This window comes from Grammomys surdaster, unplaced genomic scaffold, assembly GCF_004785775.1.
Source record: "Grammomys surdaster isolate TR1022 unplaced genomic scaffold, NIH_TR_1.0 126113, whole genome shotgun sequence".
Taxonomy (NCBI): domain Eukaryota; kingdom Metazoa; phylum Chordata; class Mammalia; order Rodentia; family Muridae; genus Grammomys; species Grammomys surdaster.
In genome coordinates this window covers 80,791-104,922 of record NW_021620921.1, presented here as the reverse complement: position 1 = coordinate 104,922, position 24,132 = coordinate 80,791, and the positions used below count along the sequence as shown (strand labels likewise).

The following is a 24,132-nucleotide window of genomic DNA, read 5'->3' as shown; positions in this document are numbered from 1 at the left end:
TTTTTTTTTTTTTTTTTTTTTTTGGTTTTTCGAGACAGGGTTTCTGTGTGTACCCCTGGCTGTCCTGGAACTCACTCTGTAGACCAGGCTGGCCTCGAACTCAGAAATCCACCTGCCTCTGCCTCCCAAGTGCTGGGATTAAAGGCGAGCGCCACCACCGCCCGACCTTTTTTTTTTTTTTTTTTTTAATAATTAAAAAAATTTTTTTTTGTCTCTCTGTTTTCAAGGAAAGCATGCTTCTGGGCTAGAGAAAGATAAGCCAGAAATCCAACATAACAGCCTGTGGGCTGCCCTGTATCGTGATTACGGAAGGCCTTATTTTACTTAGCTTTCACTAGCACCTTCTTGTGGCCCACCTAATGTTTACGCACTTGGGGTAATTTTCTAGTACAATTCCATCTGTTGCTCCTGGATCCACCAGCCTGGACCATAAGGCCAATCATTTTAACACTTTTTCCTGTGTCCTCAATATCCTTGAATATGCTTGCTCTGATCCTTCTGGGTGATTCATACCTAAATTCGGTTAAGCTGGTTATCTGTTTTCTGCTCAAAAGCTGATAAGTACAGTGGGAGAAAAATGAAGAAATATGCATTTAACCTCATTCAAACCGGGAGTTTTCTGCGTCGGTTAACATTTTAACACTATGAAGCAAACCTATAACTTGTTCAAGGTCATCTCTGTTTCCCCAAGTTCCATAGTCTCAGATGAAAATCCTTAGTACACTTGTTAAATTCCTCATCTCATTCTTTCCTGAAGGTTACATGGAAAATTCCAAGGCATCCTTTAGCCCACCACCAAGGTAGTTGTTTGTGTAATTCTCATTCTTGTTTTTTACTGTTTCTTTCTCTCTAGGTCTCTTTGTTCCAAATGTAGCACCTGAATCTGACAATAAATTATGTCTGGAATTTGACCTAATTAAACCGGAAATATCCTAATTGAGAAATGCCACAGAGCTCAACTTGTAGATTATTTCTCTTTCCCATAACTCCCCTGGTTATCTTTTGTAGCTTTCTGGCTTTGTCGGTGATATAGTGAGTTATTCTAGTCCTAGCTATTTTAGCGACATGGGAGATTCACTTAAGCTATGAGTTTGAAACTAGTTTATGGAGCATATGAAGTGCATCTAAAAAATAAAAGAAAACAAAAATCTGTGGGAGATTTAGCTCAGGAGTAGAGCATTTGACCAGCATGTGTAAGTGCTGTGTTCATCCTTCATAGTATCAGAAATGAAATAAAATAATCCTATAGTTTTAAATATATCCTCCTTCATATACCAATGACACCAAAATATATTTCTTTCTTTTTTTCTTTCTTTTTTTTTGGGGGGGGGGGTTTCGAGACAGGGTTTCTCTGTATAGCCCGGGCTGTCCTGGAACTCACACTGTAGACTAGACTGGCCTCGAACTCAGAAATCCACCTGCCTCTGCCTCCCAAGTGCTGGGATTAAAGGCATGCCCCACCACTGCCTAGCCCAAATTATATTTCTATAGCTTAGACCTCTCCCCTGAAGTCTAGACTTAAAACTTTTACTGTCTACTCAAAATCTTGATTTGGATATTACATGCCATCCCTTACTCAAAGTAAAGCCCCTACCTACACTTTTGGATATGATATATGTACTCATTATCCTGAATATAGTAATAGTATCATGAGTATGTATATACTTGCAGAAAAATTCATAAAAGCTATATATTTTTAAATGTATGACAATGTATATTAATTACATTTTCCATTTAATAAGTTAGAAGACAAGGATTAGTTAAAACTTTTCTGACTTTACCTCATACACTTTATACAGATATATGCTATATATATTTGTATATAACATATATGTGTGTTATTTTTATTTTGGAATGATATCTAGTGATAGTACATATTTATGTAAGCACACTGACATTTTGATACATGTATACAATGTGTGAAGATTATAGATCAGTGGACTGGCTATATCAGTGTTCTGACTAGTTGTTATGTCAACTTGACCCAAACTTGACATTTTGACAAGAGAGAACCTCAAATGAGAAAATTCCCATACCAGTTTGGCCCGTAGGCAAGCCTGTGTTAGCTTGTTTGTTTGACTGATGTGGAAGGGCTCAGCTCACTGTGGGTGGTGCAATCCCTAAGCAGGTAGTTCTGGGTGCTATAAGAAAGCAAACAGCAAGCCATGGGAGCAAGGAAGTCAGTAAGCAGCACCCTCCATGGCCCCTGCGTCCTGCCTCCAGGTTCCTGCCCTGACTCTCTTCAATGATAGACTATGCTGAAGAGCTATACGATGAAATAAACCCTCTTCTCCCCAAGTTGCTTTTGACTGTGGTGTTTATCACAGCAATAGAAACCCTGTCTAAGACAATCAGGGTGATTGGTGTAACTGTCACCTCAGAGAGTCATCATTCCATTGTGCTAAAGGATGCCTTGGAATTTTACACATAACCTTCAGGAAAGACTGAGATGAGGAATTTAACAAGTATACTAAGGATTTTCATCTGAGATTATGAAACTTGGGGAAACAGAGATGACCTTGAACACTCAAAATCTACTATTCTGAAACAGTCAGTTGACTGTTGTCAACTATGGTTATCCTGTTGTGCTCTATTGAACATTAGAAGTTATCCCTTCTAATCCACTGCACCACTTAACTATCCTGTGTCTGTTTCTTCCTTTTGGATTCCTTTAGGGACTTTAGTAACTGTTAGGTCTCAGGCAGTCCATATATCTAGCTCAACCTGGTAAATACAGGGATTTCTGGTAGTTAGATAAAACCTAGCATTCCTCAAGAACTTGTGAAACAGGTACTTCTCTTACCTCTGGCAGAAGGGACTATGGCTTGTCATTTACATAGACCTACAATCCAATATCAAATACCATGTTGGCCTGTAGGCTCCTATAGTCTCTATTCAAAAGTACCCGTTACACACTTCAAAGTCCCCACACTAGCACCCTGGCCCTCTCATCTCCCCAGGCTGCCCTTCTCCTAGATACTCATTTGTCTTCTCTATAAAGGCAACCCGTCATCTCTGTCTCTACTATTCTCTCCCACTCTCTGGACACCCTAGCTCTGGCCGTGTCCAGTCTACTTCTTTCTCTCTCTGCTCTGGACTCCTCCAGATGCATATTTTCTCTCTATCTACAACACTATTCTTTCCCCTAACAGAGAGGCCATTTCAGCAGGTTCTTCGCATGCATACAGTAACTATTATTATACTCTCAACTTCCATCAAGTAAACCTTTTAAGTTCCCCATGTATATAAGACACAGGAAGTTGACATTTAAATTACTGGTGGAGCATGTGCCTACCATGTACTAAGAGCTGGATTAGTTCATTACCACAAAATGAAAAATATAAGTGGTTAGCTAAACAGCAGGACAGTACTTGCCAGAGACTATCAGGTTCATTCCACTTCATATGCCAATCCAATGCCATCATGTTCTACCAAACAGAAGAACTTTAAACTTTTTTATTTTTGGTTTCAGATAGGATCTCATTTAGCTCAGGCTAGCCTTAAACTCAGTAGGACACTGAGGATGACCCTTAACTCCTGATCTTATTGCCTCTACCTTCTTAGTGCTAGGATGATAGGCATGCACGTCTTGACATTTTAACAGCATTCTACTCTGTTGTGTTTGTGGACCACATGTCCTTTAGCCACTCATCTAAGGATATGTAACATGATTCCATCAGGGCTATTGTGGATTCCGCAATAAACACATTGCTACGAATGCTTCTTTCACTTGCTGGGATTGCTAGATACCATAGAAATTCCATTTCTAGGTTGCTGAAGAACATTCATACTTTATACATATCCCTGTCAGCAGCATCTGAGGGTACTCCTCTCTCATTCTTGCTAGCATCTATGTCTCTGTCTTCTGGATAATAACCGATCTGGTCAGGGTGAGATAGCTTTTCAATTTGGCATTCATTTACATGTTAATTAGTAATTGTCTAATCTAGCAATGCTAACTTTTTTCCTATGCTCACAGGCACTCTGTATACCTTCTTTTCTGAATAATCTAATCTTTTTTTTCTTTTAGTGTGTGGTAATGCACATTGGTTGGTTTGGGTATTCCTCAGGTGGAGCCCCTTCTCTTTTGGGAGCTCTTTGTCAGCTTTCCCCAATAAATCTACATTCACTCAGCTCACTCCTTGTCCTGCATTGCTTTATTCTTGAGTATGAGACAATGAACTGAGGTGGCTTTGGTGGCTGTTGATTTTTCTGGAACCCTAGCCTCCAGAGCTAAGCCCACCAAACACCAAGAAAGAGTTCCTTGCACTGGAGGAACCACATCCTTTGGATGAACCAGGAACAAGATTGCATCCGAGAAGGGGACCCACTTCTGTCCTTTTTTTTTTTTTTTCCTTTTTCGAGACAGGGTTTCTCTGTGTAGCCCTGGCTGTCCTGGAACTCATTCTGTAGACCAGGCTAACTCTTGAACTCAGAAATCCGCCTGCCTCTGCCTCCCAAGTGCTGGGATTAAAGGCGTGTGCCACCACTGCCCGGCCCCACTTCTGTCCTAAACTGTACTTTTTTATTTTTATCTTTCAAGATTTGTTTATTTTATATGTGTGAGTACACTGTTGCTGTCTTCAGACACACCAGGAGAGGACATCTGATCCCATTGCAGATGGTTGTGAGCCTCCATGTGGTTGCTGGGAATTGAATTTGGGACTCCACTCAATCAGGCTTGACAGCAAGGCCCTTTACCAGTTGATCTGTTTCTTACTTTGGAGCAGGTGCTCACTAAGTTATCCAGTCTGGGCTTCAGTTTGTTTGTTTGTTTTTTTCTTTTTGAGATCTTGTTTTTCTGTGTGTCTGTGCAACTGTGCACTGTGAGCACAGGTGCCCACAGAAGTCAGAGGTGGGAGATCCCCCTGGGAGTTGGAGTTACAGGTAGTTGTCACCCGCCTGACTACAGATAGAACTGCTGGGACTTGAACTCGAGTCCTGAAGAACAGTAATATTCTCTTTAAAGCGATGTCATCGGGTGGTGGTAGCACACGCCTTTAATCCCAGCACTTGGGAGGCAGAGGCAGGTGGATTTCTGAGTTCGAGGCCAGCCTGGTCTACAGAGTGAGTTCCAGGACAGCCAGGGCTACACAGAGAAACCCTGTCTGTCTCGAAAAACAAAAACAAAAAACAAACAAACAAAAAAAAAATCGATGTCATCTGTCCAGCCCCAGACCTTTAGTTTGTTAGTTTGTGATAAGCCTTTAGGAACACTGTCTGTCACTGTGCCCAATGACAAGTAGCAGCTTTTTAGTTCAGATGAGTGGCTTCATATTTGCAAGTCTTACACTTAAGTCTTTGATTCTTTTTGAGATTTTATTACTCAACCTAAGAGACAGAGTCTGTTGTTTTTTCCCCCTCTGTGGATATTCAGTTTCCTTGATACTGTTTGAGGGGGCTTACTTTTTTTTTTTTTGGTTTTTCGAGACAGGGTCTCTCTGTGTAGTCCTGGCTGCCCTGGAACTCACTCTGTAGACCAGGCTGGCCTCGAACTCAGAAATCCACCTGCCTCTGCCTCCCAAGTGCTGGGATTAAAGGCGTGCGCCACCACTGCCCGGCCTTTTTTTTTTTTTTTAATATACATTCCTGCTGCCTTTGTTGAAAGTCACCAATAAATATGCAGAGTTATTTCTAGGTTTTTATTCTGCCTGATTGGTCAGTGTATCTGTTTCATGCCAGTATTATGGGATTTGGGTGGACAGCTCTGAAGCATGCTTTCAAGGAAGGTATTTTAATGCATCCAGTGTTGTTCTTTTTTTCTAGTGTCTGACTACTCAGGGTCTTTTATGGTTCCACACATATTTTAAGATTGTTTTTCTAGTTTTGTGAAGAATGTTAAAATGAATGTTAAAAAGAATTGCATTAGTTTTCTAAGTTGCTTTGGGCAGCATGAACTTTTTTTTAAAGATATGGTTTCTGTGTGTAGTCCTGGGTATCCTGGAACTTATTCTGAAGACCAACCAATTATCAAAGCTGCCCTTGAATTTGGAATCTGCCTGCCTCTGCCACACAGGTGATGGGATCAAAGTCACGTGTCAGTACTTCCTGACCAGCATGAACATTTTAACAATATTGATTTTTCTATTCATTGGTTGTGAAGGGTTAATAGAATTTTCACTTCTAGCAGACTAACAGTAAAAAGAGCCAGGAGAGCAGCTCGGCTAGTTCTGGGCTTTGTGCTCCAAGGACAAGAACTTGGCTAATCACAAAGGTAGATGATATGGCTGAATAAGACTGAGCCTTGAGAAAAAACCTATACTTCCCCATGATTGTTCCTCGAACCCTGTCATATGCTGAGTAATGGCCTGGCACTTTCCCCATGACTGTTCCCTGAACCCTGGCACTTTCCAGTTACCCCTCCCCACTTCCCCTGGGTTGTGGTTTTTTCCTTTAAATACCCTACTCTCCCCGAGCTGGGGGTTGAGCTCCTCTGCCCCTGTGTGGGTTATGGGGTCTTGGCTTCAGCGGGCTGATTAAAATATACCTCTTGCTGTTACATCAAGATTGGTGTCTTTTTCGGGCAGTGGTGGCGCACGCCTTTAATCCCAGCACTTGAGAGGCAGAGATAGGCGGATTTCTTAGTTCGAGGCCAGCCTAGTCTACAGAGTGAGTTCCAGGACAGCCAGGGCTACACAGAGAAACCCTGTCTCAAAAAACAAAGCAAAACAAAACAACAACAACAACAAAAACCCAAAAAACAAAAAACAAAAAAAGATCGGTATCTCTGAATCTTTTGGGTGACCGTGAGTTCTCGTGGCTTGAGTGGGGGTCTCCCCTCCACGGGGGCCTTTCAGTTGATTCATTCATTCATAGACAGGGTCTCATTATGTACCTCTGGCTGTCCTGGAGCTCACTATGTACATGAAGCTTGCCTCAAGCCCACAGAAACTCACCAGTCCCTGCCTCCCTAGTGCTGGAATTAAACACTGTGTCCAGCCTAATTATGTATTAAATAACAGTTGTGAAATTGGAAATTCTTTTCTTGTTCCCAATTGTCAAGGAAACATTTGTTGCCTTTCCTGAGTTTAGTAAAATATTCTTGTTATTTGCCAGAGATGGTGTTTCTTGTGTTCAGGAGTTTCTTACATTCCAAATTTTTATATTTTATTCATGAAGTGATGCTGAGTTTATCCAGTATTTTTTTGGGGGGGGTTTTCGAGACAGGGTTTCTCTGTGTAGCCCCAGCTGTCCTGGAACTCACTCTGTAGACCAGGCTGGCCTTGAACTCAGAAATCCGCCTGCCTCTGCCTCCCAAGTGCTGGTATTAAAGGCGTGCTGGGTCACCACCGCCCAGCCTATCCAGTATTTTTTTAACCTATTGAGGTAATCATAGTGTTTACCCTTTATTCTGTTGATGTTATCTATTTAGAATTTTGTCTCATGTACTGAACTGTCCTTATACCAGGAGGCGACATCATACTTCCTTATAATTTTTGTGCTCTATAGCTCCAGGGAAAATCTTCTAGTGATTACAGAAATAGTCCCCAAACCATATAGTCTTTCTTTTCGTATTTTTATATTTATTTGTGTGTTCACATGCATACATGCCACGCTGTGAATATGGAGGTCAGAGGGCAACTTGGGTTAGGGGAGCAGGTCTTCAGGATCAAATTCAGGCCATCAGGTTTGGTGGCAAGTGTCTTTACCCACTGAGCCATCTTGTTGGACCCAAAATGTAGTCTTTTTTTTTTTAATTTTTAAGATTTTTATTTATATGAGTACACTGTAGCTGTCCTTAGACACACCAGAATAGGGCATCAGATCCCATTACAGATGGTTGTGAGCCACTATGTAGTTGCTGGGAATTGAACTCAGGATCTCTGGAAGAACAGTCAGTGCTTTTAACTACTGAGTCATTTCTCCAGCCCCCGGAATATAGTCTTAATGTTAAGATTTTCAAATAGTTCTTTTAAAAACTATTTCTTTGCTGGGTGGTGGTGGTGCACGCCTTTAATCCCAGCTCTTGGGAGGCAGAGGCAGGCGGATTTCTGAGTTTGAGGCCAGCCTGGTCTACAGAGTGAGTTCCAGGACAACCAGGGCTACACAGAGAAACCCTGTCTTCTCGAAAAACAAAAACAAAAAAACAACCTATTTCTTTAAAGAGAAGTTTATTTTAGGGAATGGTTTCTGTCTCAGTTAGGGTTTCTACTGCTGTAATAAGACACCATGACCAAAAGGAACTTGGGGAGGAAAAGGGTTTATTTCAGCTTACAGCGCTCAGCCCACACTCCATCGCTCAGGAAAGTCAGGGGAGAACTCAAGGCAGGATTTGAAGCAGAAGCCTTGGAGGAATGGTGCCTACTGGCTTGCTCGGTTTTCTTTTTTCCTAAGAAAGGGTTTCTTTGTGTAGCCCTGGTTGTCCTCAACTCACAGAGAACTGCCTGCCACACAGCTCTCAGCTTGTTATATTACTCAGGCCTACCTCCCCAGGGATGGTGCTGACCCAGTGACCTGAACCCTCTGAGAGCAATTATTAATCAAGAAAACACCCTAGACTTGCCATAGGCCAATCCTATAGAGCCATTTTCTCAATTAAGAATCCTTCTTCCAAGCTGGGAGTAAAGGCAATCATCTTTAATTCCAGCACTCTGGAATCAGAGGCAAGGTGATCTAGGGTTCAAGGCCAGCCTGGCCTACTAAATTCCAGGACAGCTAGAGCTACATGAGACCCTGACTCAACCAAAATGAATAAAATGAATGACTGATCTATCAGCATGTACACCTGCATGGTAGAAGAGGGCATCTGATAAAATTATTGATGATTGTGATCCTCTATGTGGTTGCTGAGAATTGAACTCCGGGCCTCTTGAAGAGCAGTCAGTGCTATTAACTACTAATCCATCTCTGGGATTCCTGGGACATTTTTTTGGGGTGGGGGAGTTCCATCCTCTCAGAGAAGGGGAGGGGTCCTGGGCGGGCAAACTTGGAGGCAGGTATCGATTGGGATGTAAAGCGAATAAAAAGAACACGAGTAATCTCTTCCCAGATGTCTATATTTGTGTCAAGTTAACCAAATCAACTAATGTCAGAGGTCATTTCATGAGTCCATGGTCATTTGAGCTCATTCATGTGGGTTTTTGGCTAGAGAACACATTGGGAAGCTGACACTTTTCCAGTTTCCCAACAGCACCATCAGAGAAGGACCAAGCTCTCTGGGGCTACTGAATTTAAGATTCAATTAGACTAATAATTATCTTCTGGTATTACTATGTCAGACTTAACTACATGGCATTCTAAGACCTGAGCAGTTAAGTAGTCATGAAGCAAGGAATCCAGAACTCTAGAGAATGAGGCTAAAGGTTCTGGTTCTCATACAGAAAAGTTATCCTTTCCCCTTGCCTGTAGGTGGCTCACCACTTTCTAAAAATTCATGATAAATCTGGACTTTATCTGCTCCCTACATATCCAGAGTACAGGGCCCATAGGGCGGATGAGGGCTAAAAGCACTGGTAACATTGGCAGTTTTACAAACTACACTGTAAGGTTGTCTAGATTAGAACTAACCTTTGGGAGGGGATATCCAACTGTAGAGTAAGAAACTGGCAGAAAATAAGCAAATAAGGACTCTAAATTCAGAATAGTGGGTCATGCTTATAAAATTCCACAACTTAAAAACTTGAGTTAGGTTTGCCATGGTTTTGAGGTCAGCTTGGGCTTGTACAATGAGACTGTCTCTAAAAACAAATAAAAATCAGGTAAGGACTCTAATCCCCACTGGAACACTAGAGAAAAACCATGAAAGCAGCCAGAAGCTCCACTATACACTTCAAGTAGCAAGCTTCCAAGGCTTGTTGGTTGGTTCAGAGGACACTTGACTGGGAAACCAAGTGCTGTGCAGATTAAGTTTCTGGCAATAGAACTAATTTTAGAAAGCACCAAATGGTAGATTTGTACCTACTATATTTTAAGATCTGGAATCTTGATACAAGGCAGGGGCAAAAATTCCGGTTGGCTAAAGTTACTCAAACCAGATACATAAATTGTTCTTTCAACTTATGAAACCAGTCTGAAGCAAACAGATGAGTTTCATGTTATAGCCTTGGAACTGTGTAGACCAGGCTGGCCTCTACCAGTTCTCACCAGTGAGCGAACTCTCCACCCACCCTCCAGCACATAGAAGATTCTGAATTATGCCAGGCAGTGGTGTTGCACGCCTTTAATCCCAGCCCTTGGGAGGCAGAGGCCAGCCTGGTCTACATAGTGAGTTCCAGGACAGCCAGGGCTACAGGGCTACCCGGTCTCGAAAAACAAAAACAAACAAACAAGCCCAAAAAACAAGATTCTGAGTTAACATCAGATTTGTTTCCTTCCATCTGGCTTCCTTGATGCTATAGTTTTTCAGTGTAATTCTGTACTTGCTCAATATTCTAATTTTAGTTTTTTCCATACAAGGTTTCTGTGTAGCCCAGGAATTCTGAAGACCAGACTTTTAACTCAAGAGATTCACCTCCCTCTGCCTCCATCCAGGTTAAATGTGTACACCCAGGCTGTTTGAACTGCTGAGCCATCTCTCAACCACCAACTGTTTTTTTTCAGACTTGACTCTCTAGTTAACTCTCAGGTAAGTTCCTTAGCAATTTATCAAGCTAATAAACTCAAGGTGTGGGCTAACATAGAATTAGTCAGCATCTGTAAATTAGGCTAGTTCCTCATGCTTAGTGAAAAATGCCATCCAGTGTGTATTAAAAGGTTTGAGTTAGTAAATTCAATGGAAACTAATTTTAATTTCTACAAAAACCATGCCTTGTTTGGACTGGTCTCTTGTTCAGGTCAATGATGGGGATGGCTCAGTGGTTAAGTGTGCTTACTGCTTTCAAGACCCAAGTTCAGGACCCAGCTCTCTCACAGCAGCAGCACTCCAGCGTCAGATCCGACACCCCCTTCTGGCCCAAAAGGGTAATTGTCATCATACACATACCACCCCCAATCCCTAGCCTATAAAAACACTCCTTCAATGCACAACACATGAACTCATCACACTTTCTTAGCATTCAGTCTTATCTTGTATTCCATTTTTTCCATCCCACTAACACAAATACATCTGAAAACCATACTATGCTTCATTCATGCAGAGTCCCTTAAGCCTAACTGTATATTCCCTGAAGTTGAACTGGTTTGGATGCAAATCTGTTTAATCTTCTGATATAAAGGAATCTCTTGCTGGCATGGTGATACCTGCCTGTAATCTATCTACAGTTTAGGAGGCAGGATTGTCAGAAATTCCTAAGGCCAGCTTAGTCTAACGAGGTCTAGGTATAAACAGGGTCTTCCAAAGTAATCAACCAATGAAGAAAATTTTCACTTGTGATTTCTATTTCTATAAAGTTGTTTTTTGTCTTTCTTGGCATCCTGTACCTGCACTGACATTTTTTCCTCTCTGGGCTCCTTAGCAGACTAGTATTCTAATATATAGAACATGTACACTAATAATTTGGACTATATCAAGTAAATATTAAAAGACCCTTCTGAAGGCAGGAAATAAGCAGAAGGAACTGCAGAAAAGTCAGAGGCTTAAAAACAAAGCATTTCACAACACAGCCTTGCTTTTAACTTTGCCAGCTTGAATAAACAAGTCAATAAGCCTTAAATTCCTCTTAAGACAACACCCTCAATGTGTTTCTGTGTAGCCGTCCTGAAACCTGCTCTGCAAACTGGCCTTGGAATTCAGATCCACCCGCCTCTGATGAGTTGTGTGCCACACCAGCTTTGTTTTGAAATAAGTGACAGCATCTGACCCTATTCTGGGTCTATGAGATTCATCAATTAATGAACCTCTGTGAGTGGGCTCATATGATCTTCCTGCCTTGTAGACTGCTGAGCTGTAGACGCCCCATTTTCCATGGAAATTCAGTTACTCCTGAATAGCCAATGAATCAAGGATGAAATCAAAATGGAAAATCATTTCTTCAAATATAAAAAGGAGACAACAAATAACATACAATACAAAAGCAGTACTAGATAGGATTCAACATACACATAGAAACAAAATAGAAAAGCACAGTATCAAAATGAGAATCTATCATAAAATAGAAATATGGGAGGCAGAGGCAGGCGGATTTCTGAGGCCAGCCTGGTCTACAGAGTGAGTTTCAGGACAGCCAGGGCTATACAGAGAAACCCTATCTCAAAAAACCAAAAAAAATAAAATAAAATAAAATAAAATAAAAATGGAACTAAGGGCCTGCTAAAAATAAGGTCAGTGCTAAAAATAAGCTAGAAACTGACTAGACATTCTTTAACTGCACCCAAACATGGTAGAGAACCCATATTCACAGCCAACTCACCTTCTCAAAGGTAGCAAGGCTTTTTCATCAATGGTATCAGGAAAACTTTAACATGTACAGGGGAAAAGAAACCAAACTAGATTCCTCCTGATAAGTGTGAAAACTCCAGAATAAGCATTTCAAGACCTTTAATATCAAGACGATAAATTAGGTAGAGGGCTGCCTTGACATGCTCTTAACCCAAGCATTTGAGGCAGGAGGGTTGGAGTCCAAGATCAACCCAGTCCAGACAGCCAGGGAGACTGCGAACTCAAAAACAAACATACCAGGTTAAGTGCTGCCACAAGGCAACAGCATACTAGAACAATTTACCCACAACCAGTGACACTACTTTGTAAAAGCCGGCGAAAACTGAAGTCAGGCAGTTTAGTAGCAGACTATTCTAAGGCTAGGCCTTTTATCTCTAAACTGAGGCCAGCTATCTCTATAGTTGAGTACCAGGACAATTTTGAGAATAAAAACGTAAGTCAACACTCAATTACCACAGTCAAACGGAAGCAGGTGCCACAAATTTAGAAGTTAAAGCTGGGAATGATGGCCCAGTTAGCACTTGGGAAGCAGAGGCAGGTGGGAGAAAAGACAAAGCAAACCCTGCCTAAAAATAATGGGGGGGGTGTGTTTGAACAAATGTAATCAAGATATTGTTTAAGCTTCACAGGGAAACCTGACAAAGTGCACAATCATGCTAGTTAGGAGACTGCCCCACCTCACAACTTTTAAAAATCAATTGCCATATAAGTGGAAGAAAACATGTACCAGGGCACTTTGGTTAATCAATCTGCAGACACAAAAAGAACTGAAAAAAATATTTGCAACTGAATGTTTATTGCAGCAAGTAACCACTGTCAGATGAGTAAGGAAATAGCCCATAACTATTTTACAATCACAAAAATGTTGAATTGCTGCTTTACAGCTATGGTTGCTTTCTCTGTTCAGTCTGTATAAGAGTGTCATATACATGGATTGTCACAACAATTCATTTACATACAGCCCACAAGAAATATACAAGGCTCAACTCTGCAGGCCATACCAGATGCTGTCCTGCTCATTAGACAGATAATCAGGGACAGCCAGGGACATGTAGACCCCATCTCAAACATCCCAGTACTAATGCTGTGCACTTTCTTCTTGTCTTTCCCTTTTCTGGATGTTTACCACACCAAGTTCTCATTGCAGCCTTGTCACTGGCCCTAGGGGGAAAACAAAGACACAGGCATTATTACATTACTGCCAACATTAAAACAGAACACAGCAGTCCTTTGTAATGGTCCACCTCAGAAGCCAGATCCGTAATTATGGTTTTTCAACAGGAATTCAGATTCGGGATAGGATCATCACAGACTAGACCAATGACATTATGTTCAGCAAAAACAAAGCAAAGCATCACTTACATGCATTCCTGCTCCAGGATCTTTACAGGTGTCAGGCATCTCAATGGGTCGGCATTCACTGCTGGCAGAAAGTACCATAACATGCTATGAGTAAGAACTGCATAAAAAATAAGACTACTTCACTTAAACACAATGGTCTTATCTCAGAAGCTGTATCTGTCTTCAGGTCATCATCTTCGGGATATACTTCATCACTGTTCAGACCAGTTAGGTCTCAGAATCAATTTGTACACTATGCACTCACTACAGCCATTCCTAATTAATAAGGCAAGAGTAGGAGAAGCTGCAGTGGCTGGCCAGGACTATTTCAGAGTTCATTAACATACAGGAGGCTGATTCTTATTTCACAATGCTAAGTGTTCCGTAACCAGATTAAAAAAATAAGATCTAGGCCTCATACACACCTTTTAAAGCGGTTACGTTTTAACCAAGTCTCTTTTCTTTACGAATTCTCCCGGATGCTTTGGGCTCCCCTTCATCTAATAAAATGAAAAGTAACAAATTTTAAGCACACACTACTTCCTACTGTTCTAAGTCAACAGTATACTTAAAAGCTGCATCGCCCTTACCTTGGTTTCTTCTTGTAACTGCTTTGCAGACGTTACTAACAATGGCGCCATTGTCCCTGTAAATGTGCAAATAATCGAGTGTCTCTTTAGGTGACACCGGTACCCTTCCAAACAGCACAAAACTCCTAGATTATTTTTGCAAACCCTGCTGTGTAAGAATCCACCCACGCTGTGACTTATTAACTAGAGCGCATGCGGCCTTCAGCTAGGCCGCTGAGCCCCAAACTCCCTGCGGCCTAGGCTCCAATCCCGAAATATTGTTTGCTGCTTCGCATCTCTCCGAGGATGTTTATAACGGTAGCCTAAAATCAAGTCTCAGAGGCTGCTCTATATGACCGGAGCCTCCAAATGCTCCTTGCGTCCCCATATTTCACTTGGTCATCCGACTGTGTAAGTAACTCACCTGCCGAACAAAGAGAGCACTCAGGTTCCGTCGTAAAAGAACGAGCCGGGGTCCCCGCAGCTCCTTTTATAGCTCCTTTTGTGCGAAATCGAGGCTGCCCCTCCCTCTTGCACCGATTGGATGTCAGAGCACGTGGGGGCGTGGCTTTTCATGCAGCAACGCGCGGGAGCGTGCGCTCTGGCCCTTTTTTTTTTTTTTTTTTTTTTTTTTTTTTCCTCCAGGCCAATCCGGGGCGTGGCGCGCGCCGCCCGGCTGCCGCGTGCCCGTCCATTTCTGCGCGCGCTCCCGCTGGCTCGCCGCCACCCGTCTCTTCCGAGTCTGGCGGGCTGCTCAGCTCGACGTGGCGTGGGAGTGGCGCCAGAATTCAAACGAACAGCCGCAGTTTGAGGCGAGGTCACCGCCTGCTTCGAGCCTAGTCGGCACGGACGGTCGGCGGCTGGGAGTGGCCTTGACTTGGCGGCGCAGGCGGCTTTACGCGCCGATGTGGCCAGCGCTGCGCTGTGTATCCTGCCAGGCCGCCGAAGGGACCTTGGAGGACAGAACTACGCGAGTGAAACCGAAAAGCTCTCTGTTTATCCTTCGTGCACTTTGGAGTGCCGCTGGTCTGCAGAGGGCCACGCTGTCGCGTGCACGCTATCCAGCTCCAGCTTGGGCGCCCAGCCAGGTCCAACACCCGGCTCCCACCCACCTCCCTACCCGGTACCAGACACTAGTGACAGTTATACTGTCACAATCCTGAAGAAGTTAAATATTCCATTTCACAGAGGAGGAAGCAGGTCAAAAGCCGCCAGTTGGCCTAAGGTCACATAGCTGTCCTCTATTTTTAAGTTTCTCCCTACTTAATTATCTGCAGAAAAAACTTAAGACTTTGAACATAAAATTCAAAGTAATTTGAATGTATGAGTGAATGTATGGATATACACATACTACATTTGGATATTTTAGCATTTGGAAATTTGGGTCTTTATTTCATAGCATTTTCACTAAGATTATGTGTACATTGGCTGTCGGTTTGCATTGACAGTTATCCTCTGATCACCATACTTGGACTGTAGCATACATGCCCCGCCCACGTCATGCACACATGCAGTAGTAATGACAATAAATGAATAAACGTCATTTGGGTAAGAGATTGTGAGGAACATCCCATAATGTTTGTCATAGAAGGAAGGTAGGGAATAGAATTACAAGGTAAAAGCTTGTTACAGCATCTGGGTAAGTACTGTGCCTCTGGGCTACGTTTCAAGCCTGTGGTATTCATTTGGTTCTTTTAAAATGTGTGTGTTCAGATACGCACATGCATGTGGAGGCTGAAGGACAGCCTTAGGTGTTATCCTCATGAACATCCTTTCTTTCCTTTGAGATAGGGTCTCGTTGATCTGGAGCTCACAAATTAGGCTAGACTGGCTGAGACATGAGTCTAGGACATCTTGTGCTTCCACCTCCCAGCACTGAAATTATAAGCATGTGCCACAACTAACATCATTTTTGTGCGGAATCAAACTGGGGTCCCTGGGCTTGCAAAAGCCATGCTTGACCTATCAGACCATCTTCACAGCCACAGTGTCAGGGTTTTAAGATATTAGATGAATGTCATCTTCAAAATGATTTTAGTATGTAGTTTTAATCTTATGTGCTAGCTTTCAATCACACATAACAAGAGAATTTAGATCAGTGGTTCTCAACCTGTAAGTAGAGACCCTGTTGACAAACTTCTATGTACAAAAATATTTACATTACAACGACAGTAGCAAAATTATGAATTGCAATTAAAATAACTTTATGGTTGGAGGATCACTACCACATGAGTGTTGGGAGCCGACTCAGAGCTTTCATCTTTGCAGCCATCTCAGGCCATATACCCTGACAAGAGACTTGTTTTCAACAGCCCACAACAGCTGAGCACACTCTATAAACATCTTGTTTTTCTCACATATCTTGTTTTGCTGTTTAGTGCCCCCAACTGCAAGGTGCACGTGGTATCCACGCTGCAAGACGCGTGACATAGTGTCTTCAGGTGTGTTCCCCTGCTTGTCCATGAGGGCAAGGTACATGGAAAAGTGTATAAATTCCCAGGATTTCCTTTCAATAAAAAGAGAGACTTGAGCCGGGCGGTGGTGGCGCACACCTTTAATCCCAGCACTTGGGAGGCAGAGGCAGGCGGATTTCTGAGTTTGAGAGTTCAAGGCTAGTCTGGTCTACAGAGTGAGTTCTGGGACAGCCAGGGCTACAGAGAGAAACCCCGTCTTGAAAAACCAAACAAAAAAAAAAAAAAAAAAAAAAAAAAGAGAGACTTGATCACACACCCTGTCTTGTCTCCATTCTTTGTGTCTCTTGCCCCTCCATCCCCACTCTCTCTCTTGCTAGAACCTGACTTGTGGACCGGAGCAGCAGCTTGGGTCAGGACAAGGTGGCCCCCGAATGTGGGGCAGAATGGGCAGTTACACACGAGGAACTGTATTAAAAGGCTGCAGGGTTAGGAAGGCTGCTGCTCCGGTCTGCGGGTCAGGGTCTAGCAAGAGAGAGTGGGGATGAAGGGGCGAGAGACCGAAGAATGGAGACAAGACAGAGGGTCTGATCAAGTCTCTATTGAAAGGAATTCCTGGGTATTTATATGCTTTTCCACTTGCCACCGTGGGCAAGCAGGGGAACACAGCTGAAGGCACTTTGTCACGTGCCTTGCAGTGTGGATACCACGTGCGTGCGCCTTGCAGCTGGCGGCACTAAGGAGCAAAGTAAGATATGTGAGAAAAACAAGATGTTTATCAGAGTGTGCTCAGCTGTTGTGGGCTGTTGAAAACAAGTCTTGTCAGGGTATATGGCCTGAGATGGCTGCAAAGATGATAGCCGCTTTCTGCTAGGAGTCGGCTCCCAACACTAATGTCTCAAAATTACTGTGACTCCAGCCTCATAACCAAGTCATCAAAGCGTGCTGTTGCTGATGTCATGGTATGCAGTGATGATGAACAGTGGGAACAGAAAAGAGGCAGAGTGGGGAGAATGAGAGAGAAGGAAGGGATGGGAATGGTGGCCCCAGTGACTCACAGAAATTTGAGATCAAGGACAAGAGGATGAAGTAGTTTTGCTTTTGTTACATTAAAAAAAATTATGTATTTGGATATGTGTGGGTGTTTTGCTGCTTGTATGTCTGTGTGTTATGCACGTGCAGTGCCTGTGGAGGCCAGAAGAGGGTGTCAGAATTCCTGGGACAGGTCGTTGTGAGCCACCATGTGGATGCTGGAAATTGAATTCAAGTCCTGTAGAAGAGCAGTTAGTTGCTTTTAACTGCCAAGCAACTTTCCCTTTTGTTAAATTTTAGATGCAACATTTGGCTTCATTTGCCAAGACCATCAGAATTGTAAACTGAACTCCACGAGAAAAGTCTGGATCATATAAAGACTAGTGGGACTCCGACTAAGGGGTAAAACAATAGCAGTGGCCTGGGATTAGTACTACAGTGTGTGCTTGTAGTAGCTAACCTTGGAAAACATAATACTTATAAGAAGTAGTTATATGCCTGGCAGTGGTGGCACACACCTTTAGTCCCAGCACTTGGGAGGCAGAGGCAGGTGGATTTCTGAGTTTGAGGCTATATTTGTCTCTAGTCAAGTGAAAAGAGCTCATTTGGCCACAACCTCAGAGTGGTACATGTAGACCACCAGTCTGAGGCTGCTATAAGGCAGGACCTGCTGGCCAAGAAAGGACAATGCTCATTGTTAACTAATCTTCATCTCTTCATGTGGGGAAAGCAGCAATCCACGGGAGCCACTGCTTTCTTGGTGACTTTGACATCTATAATTCTTAGAGTGGACCACATAATGAGATTGCTACTCCTGGTGTTACTTAATGAACAGTTTGGCACAAAAACAGAATTATCCCAGCATAGAGGACACAGTCTTATCGGTCTACCAATTTCAGGGTGGTGTCAGTTTGTCCAAGGACAAAATTCTTGTCCTTGGAAGCAACTATAAATAAGATCCCTGGTTACTAAGCCACTTTAGATAGTGTGGATAATGTGTGTTCTATCTAGGTATTCTTTTGGCTCTATTAGTTACTATTGCCCCAAACCCGGCCATTTTTTTTTTAAGCACCAAAGGTCATAAAACATGGAACAACACAGGCTCTGCTAATGGAGCCCGTCAGCCTAAGATTGATGCCAGGTGTGATGAACTTGGAAGGCGAAGACAAGAGGATTGCAAGTGCTGAGCAGGGTGACACACAGCTTTGATCCTAGCACTCAGAAGGCAGAGACAGGAGGACCTTTGTGAGAGTCAGCCTGGTCTACATAGGGTGTCCCAGGAGAGCCAGGACTATATAGAGACCCTGTCTCTAAACAAAACAAACAAATTCAAGGTTAACTTGATACACATAATGAAGGTCTGTCAGGGTTTGAATATGGAACGTCTCTACACAGGCTCATGTGTTGAAGTTGTGGCTCACAGCTGTTGGTGCTGTTAGGTGGCGAAAGCACTAACCTCACTGATGGGCTATCCCACTTACTGCAGAATGGACTTTCAGGCAGTCGATGCTAGCTAGGTAGGAAGGAAGTCATCGGCAGTGTACCTTTGCAGGATAGTTCCCGTGCCCACGAGCAGTTTCTGTCTCTCTCTGCTTCCTAGCTGCCCTGAGGTGAGCAGTCTCTTTTACCACATGCTACGCTATATGGATACTGTTCAGTTTAGGCCCAAGGTAATTAAGCCAGACACCATGGATCAGAAACTCTGGACTCAGAAACCATGAGCCCAAATAAACCTTTCCTTCTCTTTAAGTTGGCATTCTCAGTTATATTGGCACAGAAACTTTTACCCAAAGGAATTTGAACTGATAGCAAGAGAATACAACATGAAAACATCTGTACATAATACATAAATACATAAATGATCTGAGATGGCTACCAGATATACCATCTCAAAAGAAACTCTTCGCCTGCTCTGGGGTGTTTTTGAAAACTAGAGCACCCAACCATTGTGACCTTAAAGATCTATATGACCTTAAATCCAATGCTGCCACTTAGCAAATGGGCATTCACTCATTCTATTAATAAAACAATCTTAGCAAGTCTTCATTACTAAGTAAAACTCTACTTCCAAGATATGGCCTGATTAGGGTCCCAAGAAGTTAATCAATTTCGTTAACAACTAGCTGTCTTGCTGTAGGGACTAACAGCCTGCAAGAGGCACTTCTTTTTCTCTGACTTAATGGAACTCACAATTGAAAGGTATTTTAGCTGATGGCATAGCTGAGTTCCCAGACAGATCTCCAGACCTCGGGTGTAATGGCATTGAAGAGTCTATCCTCCTGGAGTGACCTGGCTATGATAACTTATGGCAACTTGATAGAAGATACAGTCATCTGGGAGGAGGGAACCTTGATGTGGAAAAAGTATTCACAAGACTAGGTTGTCGGCAAGCCTGTTACGGATTTTCTTAATTAGTGATTGATGGGGGATGACCCAGCCCGTTGTGGGTAGAGCCACCCCTGCACTAATGATTCTGGGTTCTATAAGAAAGCAGGCTGAGCATGCTAGGAGGAGTAATTTAGTAAGCAGCACTCCTCTATGGCCTCTGGATCACTTTCTGCCTTCGGGGTCCTGTCCTGTTTGAGTTTCTTCCCTGACTTCCATCAATGAGAACAGTGATGTGGAAGCACAGGACACATAAACCCTTCCCTCTCCACTTTGCTTTTGCCGTGGTCTACATATGACATAAAAATACACCCCATGCACAAAATCTGGACAAAATCACGAGGACTTCAAAAAATCCAGACTGTAATAACCGGGACATAGGCCTTATGTGAATGTGGCAAACAAACCCAGGATGCTGACTGACAAGTTGCAGTCGAAGACCTCGGTGTTGTTTTATAGACAAGGGTACATATTCCAGATAAGGAACTGTCATTCCAGTGCACCACGTTGATATGGAAACTTCTAGTATTGTATCAAAAATCACGTCTGTTATGCATTCAAATACCTAGAAATAGCTGCTGCTCGGTTAGTGTGTATGTGCGTGCATGTGTGTACACACATACACACACACGCACGCATGCGCACACACACACAATTTAGGTAATATGCCTAAGGCGCAGAGATGGCGCAGAGCTCCTATATTAATTAGTTATCCAGAAAGCCATCCAGGCTTGTCTACAGGCTAATCTTAGTGAAGCATTTTCTCAATTGAAGTCCCTTTTCCCAGATGACTTGCTTGTGTCAAGCTGATAAAAAACTAACTAGGGTTAGCTAGACAACTTCTGAGAACCTGCCTAGCCCCAGGATCTGTCAGGAAGGTTTAGCTAGAAAAGTGGTTGGTTATGGGGTTTCCCTAGAGATGGGGGATTAAACATCCCTAGGGGTTCAGAAGAGCGTATGTGAAGCTACACAGCATCCCTTGGCTACCCAAGGACAAACTTCTCTGTCGTCCTCTGTCAAACAGCCATGCCACACTGTACGAGCAGGTGTGGCTGATCTAACTGTACTTGCTCTTCCTCAGTAGCCTAATGGTTCCTGTGAGGTCCCTTAAAGTGTGTGGTGGGCAGATCGTTGATGTTCTGGTGACTCCTTTAGATCTATTAAAATGCTTCACCTATGGTGGGTTAAAGTCTGGTGGGCAGGCCAGGTACCTGCAAGGCTGCCATATAGAGTGTCACCCAGGTAGGACACTCTGGCTTTGGACCCAGCTTCTGGGCATGGATGCTGAAGATGGAGGGTCCACATCCCATCAAATGCCAGATCCTCTAGGTTTCCATGATGCCAGTGGTCTGTGAGTGACAGTGCGTGTGTTTTGCCTGTCAGGCCTGGTCTCCAGAGGTTTGATTTCTGCTGTATCATCCTGTATAGAACTTTGCAGGCATGGTGTTATTTAATCGTCTCCATGGCCCTGTGAAGTCATTCTGAATAAACCATTTAGCGGTCACACATATGAGGCTTCAAAAAGTGAAATTACACAAATAAGTGACTCCTGTTCAGCTAGCCATCTTGACTTAATAGGTCTCTCCATGTCATGCCTCTTTCCCACCAGGTCTGGACTTCTGACAGGGTATCCAAGGTATATACCCCAGGTGTATCTAAGGATGTAATCTGCATCCCAGGTCGTGAGACCCCAGCATCCTGCAGTGACCTTCCTTCTCAGGTCACAGGGCCCTAGCAACCTGAGCTGGCCATGGGCATCCTATTGTTGAGGTTTGGCTCATTGCTATGTATTGTAATGCCAAAATCTATATGTGAAGGTCTAGGCTTAAGAGTGACTTCTCGGCCGGGCGGTGGTGGTACACGCCTTTAGTCCTAGCACTTGGGAGGCAGAGGCAGGCGGATTTCTGAGTTAGAGAGTTTGAGGCTAGCCTGGTCTACAGAGTGAGTTCCAGGACAGCCAGGGCTACACAGAGAATCCCTGTCTCGAAAACAAACAAACAAACAAACAAACAAAGAGTGACTTCTCATGTTTACAAGCTTTTGTTGTGCAAACCTTGTTTCTTGATTTAAAACTATTAGTTAATTAAAATTGGCTGCAGCCAATTACTGTAGGGAATAGAGATAGGTGGGTTTGGAGTGACCTGGTTGGAGGAGCAGAGACAAGGTAATGAGAGGAGGAACGAGAGAGGAGGAGGAAGCCCCCATGAGGGGAGAGGAGCCATGAGTACCTGGCCAGGAGAAACAGCAAGCATCTGGAGTACACCGCTGGAGAGGTAGCCAGGCTAGCAGTTAGAAGAGAAAAGGTGAAATCCGGCCCCCCCCCCCCCCAGTAATTGTCAAAGCCAAATAAAATAACCATAGTCCAAGTCTCATTTATTTGTAAGCTAGTCGGTGTTAAGCTTAAATTGCTCACTCTCCACCTATAAACAGCAGCTCCAGCAGTGGCTCTTTATTTTTATCAAGATCTTTCAGAGTCTGGTAGATGTCCTGGACTACACTACTTCCCTAATGCTAAGCATTGAAAATAAACTTTCTCCACTGTAATTTGTAGTGCTGAGGAATATCCACATTTAAAACAAAATCAGAACCTATTATCTTATTTATAAGGGGTGGCAAAGTTTTCATTCAGAAATCTTAAAAGTCAACAGCTAGTTACGAAGGACCCTTCTTTCCTTCCATGTGAAGCCAAGTGTCCATTATCTTCTCCTTGAAACAAAGCTGCTGCCAGACGGTGCATGCCTTTAATCCCAGGGCTCTGATGGCAGAGGCAGGCCAGCCTCTGTGAGTTCAACGCCATCCTGGTCTACAGAATGAGTTCTAGGACTGCCATGTCTCAAAACACCAACCAAACAATAAACAAAAAAGAAAGAGAACAAGCTGCTAGTCCTGCTTTTCCTCCCCCAGCCAAGTTGTTGTTGTTGTTGGTGGTGGCGGTGGTGTGTGTGGGAAATCAAATCCAGGCCTTCATAACACATGATAAACAACCTTCTTGAAGCAGCTCCCCATATTCATGGGCTTCAGTTTCTTCTTCAATCCCTGGCCCATTCTAGGTTGGCTTCTACTTTGTATTTTCATGGAAATTGTGTTTATCCAATTAACTTCTTGGTTGGATTCATATTCCCTCTTATCTAACTTGACTTTCCTACTTTCCTAGAACAGTTCTTTTTTTTCTTTTTTTTTGTTTGTTTTTGTTTTTTCGAGACAGGGTTTCTCTGTATAGCCCTGGCTGTCCTCTGTAGACCAGGCTGGCCTTCAACTCAGAAATCCACCTGCCTCTGCCTCCCAAGTGCTGGTATTAAAGGCGTGCACCACCACCGCCCGGCTCCTCCTAGAACAGTTCTTTATTCTGCTAAACTTTATAGAAAAAGTGTCTAAACATTTTTTTTAAAAATTAGAAATGCTCTTTTCTTCTTAGAAGGAAGGTATCAGTTACATAAAGTAATTCCATCCTGGATATGGCTTAGAAAAATTGTATTTTGCAAAGGCAGCTGATTTCAAAAAGCAAGGAGTAATATGGGCCAAAACAAAAGAAATAATGAAAGCCAAAACAGACATCTGGAAAGCAAGAGTGTGGCCTGGTGGGGTGGAGTCCAGGAGGAAGAAGGGACAAAGAGTGGGAAAGACCACGCTGAGCTATGACTAAACACTTGCAGCCCCAGGAGAATGGTAGAGACTTTGGTGTTTATGAAAGTGAATGAAAGCAAACTCAAGTCAGAATAATGCCCTTTTGATCTTCCTATGTATTATTGGGGAATTATAACTGAAAGATTATTTAAAGTTTTATTTTTTCAAACTGCACTTTTTAATTTTTTAGTAGCTTTTAAATTAAAATATAATTAAACCACTTCTCCCTTCCCTTTCCTCCCACTAGCCCCATCCAGGTTCTCTCCTTACAACCTCTCCCATGTCCATCACCTCAATCTCAAACTGAGTGAGTTTTTTCTTTATTATTGTTACACACACACACACACACACACACACACACACACACACACTTATATAAATGCACAACATGTAGATGGCACCTGTTGTGTTCTGTTGTGTATATATGTTCTGTTGTGTATATATGTTCTGTTGT

General features: G+C 43.0%; 1 long non-coding RNA gene and 1 other non-coding gene across 2 annotated transcripts; both read right to left on the bottom strand.

Moving 5' to 3' along the window:
• Nucleotides 1-13,093: 13,093 nt before the first annotated feature.
• On the bottom strand, nucleotides 13,094-14,692 carry LOC114611492. Its single transcript, XR_003709838.1, has 5 exons — nucleotides 14,651-14,692; nucleotides 14,248-14,303; nucleotides 14,083-14,157; nucleotides 13,679-13,739; nucleotides 13,094-13,477 (listed from the first exon to the last, which is right to left on the bottom strand). It is a non-coding gene; the product is annotated as an uncharacterized LOC114611492 (long non-coding RNA).
• LOC114611524 lies at nucleotides 13,559-13,630 on the bottom strand. The gene has a single exon (XR_003709850.1). It is a non-coding gene; the product is annotated as a small nucleolar RNA SNORD50 (small nucleolar RNA).
• Nucleotides 14,693-24,132: the final 9,440 nt, after the last annotated feature.